The sequence below is a fragment of the Frankliniella occidentalis genome, unplaced genomic scaffold, assembly GCF_000697945.3.
Source record: "Frankliniella occidentalis isolate FOCC.00 unplaced genomic scaffold, Focc_3.1 Scaffold179, whole genome shotgun sequence".
Lineage (NCBI taxonomy): Eukaryota > Metazoa > Arthropoda > Insecta > Thysanoptera > Thripidae > Frankliniella > Frankliniella occidentalis.
Genome location: NW_026267305.1, coordinates 598,204 through 604,203, shown reverse-complemented (window position 1 = coordinate 604,203; position 6,000 = coordinate 598,204).

The following is a 6,000-nucleotide window of genomic DNA, read 5'->3' as shown; positions in this document are numbered from 1 at the left end:
CATTATGATGGGAGAACATTCGCACACCTACAAGTGTGTGACATGCATAGACTTGGCTTCCATGACCGTGGTCTTTGTTCTTTTTCATGTGCGGCCTTCTGTGTGCATTAGAATGATACCCACCCCCCTCTTTTGGAGTCCCCACATTGTCTGGTGTGTTGTTGATACACGTTGCCCTCCTGTCGTATCATCATTTTCATATTATAAATATCGAGCTAATTTTCTGTGCACTAATACATTTTTGAATATCTTTCCAGGTCAGAGCGGTGAATGCAACTCCAGAAAATCCAAGGCAATCCAAGTGTGACCAAGTGGACACACCGTTAGAAACCTCCAGCAGTCTTCGCATGGTTAACATCCGCCTGCTCTTGTGGTTCGGTGAGTACGTGCTGAACCTGCACTCGTTCCTCCCTTTCCTCTTCGTAGTTTTCAATTTTGATTGGAAGTCCAATGTGAAAAATGTTTTTGTAAACTCTTCGCATATTTTGTATTTTTTATTAAAAAGTATGTTCTAAATTTACGACCGTCTATTTTTTTTTGTTCTTCGACGAATTCCTAGTCAAAACAAGGCACTTCTTATTTTAGAAAATTTTAATTTTACAATACCCATTAGGAAACTGCTCCCGAGATTATTACCAATATTTTTCACAGTGTCTTAATATCAGAAGTGTCATAGTGACGTTGTTTTCTTGACGTTGTGTAGTTGGTGTTTGACGTTTCGTGCACTTAGTTTGACGGCCAAAATAAGAGGGGAGTTAGGAGGGAGAGGGGGGGTTGGGAGGAAATGCATTTGTCCCTTGATAAATGTTTGATTCATGTGCAGGGGAACTCCCACCCCCTAGCCCCTGTGTTGTTTAGTGTTTAGAGCGTTAAGTTCGAAAGGGTTGATGTAACAAGGAACAGGGACAGTGCCTGAGAGAGGGGTGGGTCGGGTGTAGGGGCGGGGCTAGGAGAAGGCGGGCGAGATAGGCCAGGGGAAGAATCCCTTAAACTTACTTCAGAACTTGTCACATTAGAGTGTCGTATTGTCATTTAGTCCGGAAGTGCAAACCCTCTTTTCTGCTTTGTAACTACCAAACCCTTTATCAATTACTCTTTTTGTCCCCTGCTGTGATTTAATGCAGCTAACGCTAGAGTTATTTCCTTTTTTAGCCAATCTTTTGACTTACATATCTTATAATGAATATCGGAGTGACTCTTCGTAGTTTTATTAGCTTAAAAATGCGGGGGTCTGATGAGTGATTTCAGTGAGCCGAGTCGCTTCAGTTTGTGGGCAGTGTTTGCACCGCTGTGAAGAGGTCGCTCTCTCTGTGCGTCGCTGCAGCTCCTTCTCTGAGGTCGAGCTTGCACATGCGATGTCCTGTGACTGCTGCACCCTCACTGTGATAACTCAGCTTGCCTTCATTGTTTCTTTTCGAGTCAGAAGGGAAGATTTCTCATTATATTTTTATTGCCATAATGTAATTTTTTTGGATGTATTGATGCCTCATGTCATCAACCAGTGCACTCCACTCCATATCAGTCACGTGGTTAAATCTGGGCTTGATTTGAAATGAAGCAGGAGAGAGGGTTTCACCCACGGTGGTGTTTGGTAGACCAGGATAAATGCACACTCGTAGGTTGTTTTTTTTTTTATCTTGGGGGGAACTTTTATCGCACAACCTTAAAGGCGTACCTCTGTGCGACCCATTAGGTTCCCTGTCTATGGCGGATGGGGTTTTGCGAGGGGGTGTTCGGGCAGGTAGGCGTAAGGGAATGGGAAGAGAGGGAAGTAGGGCCATAACAAATGTATCCCCGTAGGTTATACTTTTTCTGTTGAGGTACTTTTACCGCATTGCCTTAGACGTGTTCCTACTGTGTGCATTAGAATGGTACCCACCCTATTTTGGAGTCCCACATTGTCTGGTGTGTTGTTGATAGACGTTGCTCTCCTGTCGTATCATCATTTTCATATTATCAATATCGAGCTAATTTTCTGTGCACTTATACATTTTTGAATATCTTTTCAGGTCAGAGCGGTGAATGCAACTCCAGAAGATCCAAGGCAATCCAAGTGTGACCAAGTGGATACCAGCGATTGCTTCCTGATAAAAATGAACAGTATTATTTCCTCTATGCTATGCCCCATGATGTATTTAAAGCTATTCACAGAATAAAGTCAAAAGCAACGGGAGTCGATGATCTACCTGTAATGTTTCTAAAGATGTGCTTGCCTGCCTTAATGCCCGTCATTGAGCTTTTTTTAAATTTCTGTCTACAAAACAGCCTGGAAAATGGCAAATATACTACCGATACCTAAAACTAAAAGTCCAACAGAGTGTAAAGATTACCGACCTTTAAGTATACTTTGTGTGCTTAGAAAAGCCCTCGAAAAAATTGTTCTTGCTCAAGTTACTACTAGTTTCCTGAACGAACACAATCGCTTTACCCAACTTCAATCTGGATTTAGAAAGGGACACAGCACAGTAACAGCTCTAATTAAAGTAACTGATGATATACGGAAGGCAATCGATAAGAGGCTCCTAACGCTGCTCGTGCTCCTAGATCTCAGTAAAGCATTTGACTGTGTTCACCACGAACTGTTACTTGTAAAACTTAGACACATTGGATTTTCTAGCTCTGCTGTTGCGTGGTTTAAGTCCTATCTAAGCAATCGCTGTCACAGAGTGTTTGTGACTAAAGATCTATCCTCAGAATGGTTGTCAGCTAACACAGGTGTGCCTCAGGGGAGCGTCTTAGGACCCCTACTGTTCCTTATATATCTGTTTGATCTCCCATCCGTCCTTAAATCATGTTCATATCATATGTATGCTGATGATAACCAGCTTTATAACCACGTCCGTTTAATCGATTATGATACAGCACTTTCTAAAGTCAGTGAAGACATACTGCGAGTGATTAAATTCTGTGAGAACCACAACCTAGTCCTAAATACTAAATGTAAACAAAACTCAAGCCATCATATTAGGGACACAAATGTACTTAACGATGTGGAACTCCACCCCAGTAGCTCCTCTGGTCCTAAATGGTTGCATAGTACCTTATTGTACGGTTGTCAATAATCTTGGGGTACTTCTCGACCCTACACTCAGGTGGACAGAGCACTGCATGGCTACTGTTTGCAAAGTGTTCGGCGTTCTTGCTCAATTGAGGCGCAACTTCTCCTTCATACCCCCTAAGGTACGATAATATCTTATCACCTCGCTGGTGATGCCTCATTTTGACTATGCGTCTGCACTCTTCGCAGATATTCCATTGTATAATAACACGAGGCTCTTAAGAGCACAGAATGCCTGCATAAGATTTGTAACGGGCACAAGTTGTTATGAACATATTACACCGCACTAAAGGGAACTAGGCATTAAAAAGATCAAAGAAAGAAGAGATATTGATGTAGCTGTCTTGGTATCTAAAATAATTAAATCTAAGTGCCCTACCTATCTCAGGAACTCGTACAAATTCTTAATTAAGTCTTCCGGTACGCGGTCCAACACAAAGCGACTGATCATTCCAATTCATAGAACTCAGAAATGCAGAATATCACTTATCCTTTCTAGTCCGATCCTCCCAACTGTGGAATGACCTAGAATTGTACAATTACGTAAATCTGTCAACACCATCCGTCCTTAGAACGTTAAGAAGCTAATTCTAAACTTGTATATTTGAATACAATCTTTTAGGTTGTGAAGTGTCACTTGTTCGTGTTCTGTACTCTATCTTCTGAAAAAAAATACTAGTAGCAGTTACTAGGATCTTAGTACCAGGTACCAGACAGTCTAGTAAAATAGGAACCAACTAGGAATCTAGTAAAAGATACCAGGCAGGCTAGTAACACAAATTCTAGTAAAATTTACCAGATGTCTAGTTACAGATACCACACATTTTCTTTCCAAAAAGTGTTCAAAAAATATACGAATGCAATATAGAAGATGTCTGCCCGTTACTACGGTTACAACGGGTACTCGTTAACCCACGAAATTTCGAAGCCCTGACCGAGTTTCGAACCGCGGACCTTTGCCTTGGAAGTCCGCACCCTAGACCACTCGGCTACGGTGACTACCTGAGGAGAGAGGCGTGCGTAACGAGTGTGATGCCACCGCCGCCGGACCATAGGCATAGCCTAGTAAACGTGCAGTCTGGTAAAAATTACTATATAGTTTGGTAAACCTAACCAGACTCAGTTACTAGACGGCTGGTACCTGTAACTATACCTGTGTTATTATACGATACTAAACTTCTCGTAAAGCTTAGTATTATCCTAGTTGTAATAACTAGCATCCATTTAACTAGGATTTGTCTGGTATCTGTTACTAGTCCTTTTTTTCAGTGAAGTTAGTTTTAAGCATTAAATTTATGTATTATTAGAGAGCGGGTGCTCATGTAGTGGGGCTCTACAGCCCTTTTTGAGTATCCTCAATAAATCAAATCAAATCTCTTTAAATTACATTGCATAGAAGGTACCTATTTTAAAACTTTTAGTCACATGAACTTTAAACGTATCAAGAGGGATCTTTTTATTTGTTTTCTTTTTAAACATGTCAATATACATATCACATGTTTTATGTTGTCGTCCTACACCTTTATTTTACTATTGAATGTCGGGCAGAAGCAGAAGAGTAATGTACAGTCACAGTTTGCAAATGTATGAGTGATGAGATCGTTATGCTCTTCGACGTCGGTGTGCGATACTTTGCTGCCTCCTGACTGATATGGATATTTATTGTGGTTTGCAAATCACCACTATCAAAATTGCCGTTTTTTTATTTTCTAGCTTTTCTTCTCATCTATCTGTAATGGTTAGTGGCTAGGGTACTTTGCTGCCTCCTGACTGTTTTGGATCTTTCATGTGAAATCTTTTATTTGATCTACATCTTTCTTTAATCTCTGTGGCCACAAAGCACTGCGACATTGAAAAAGCGGATCTGTTGCGCGTTGGTATTTAAACACACGACTTTAATCAAATTAGAAAGAATAAAATAGAATACCACATTCACTAGCTATATGGACGCCACACCACGTCTCGCGTAACAGGCTTCGCGATATCTCACGAAACACTTGTTACGCTACGACGCGCCTGGCATATATCTACCTAGGCCTGCGGCGCTGACACCCGAGTCGGGCAAAAGGTAGAGTCGTAGATAGACCTTTCGCTCTAAAGGACACAAATTTTACCGCCAGGATCCTATTTTGACCAGTTGCCCTACCAGAGTCCATCAAATATCTGAGAAACAACATTAAAATAAAAGGAGGTCATTTTTAAGTGGAAATCGCCCTCTGGCGACTAAACTATTAGAGATAGAGCCAAACGGACGAAATTTTGGCCCTATACCTCTGGGTTCTACCTGGACGTGTTACCTCTGAAAACGATGTAATTTTATTTTCAGGACTCATATTTTGGGTGTTCCCCTTTTTTTTTTTTTTTTTTTTTTGACAGGTCAATTTTTAAGGTACAGGGCTCAAAATCAATACAGTTCTTGCTTTTTTGCTACAAAGTTAAACTAAAAATTTCAGGTAGGTAGCTCAAACCGTTCTCGTGTTATCGTGATTACAGACAAACAGACAGACAGACATGAAACTTTTTGATGTTCACTGGAGTAATAGGCTTCGCTATCGCTCAGCCAATAACTAAAAACGTATCATTATTCGTAGTAGTTGTAGGCAAAACCGCGACAGTCTTGTCTGTCCGTCACACTCATTTTTCTTAGTTTTTGGCACTTTTTTGTACTTTTTTCAGCATTGAGAAAATACTAAACGTAGCCATCTTATAGGTAATACTCAGACGAACTTAGTGATATGTCGCGCTGCGCTCTGCAATGCTGTGTTCCTAATCTAGGGGCTTTCGAAAATGCGTGACGGACGGACGCTGAACGGGACTGACTTTTTGCGTGTTTGTGTGACTGTAGACGTAAAATTATGTACATTATTATGTTGTAAATAACACCAAAAATTCTGGCTTTAAATTGCATTTAAAATGATGTGACTCTTAAATTTTTGATACAA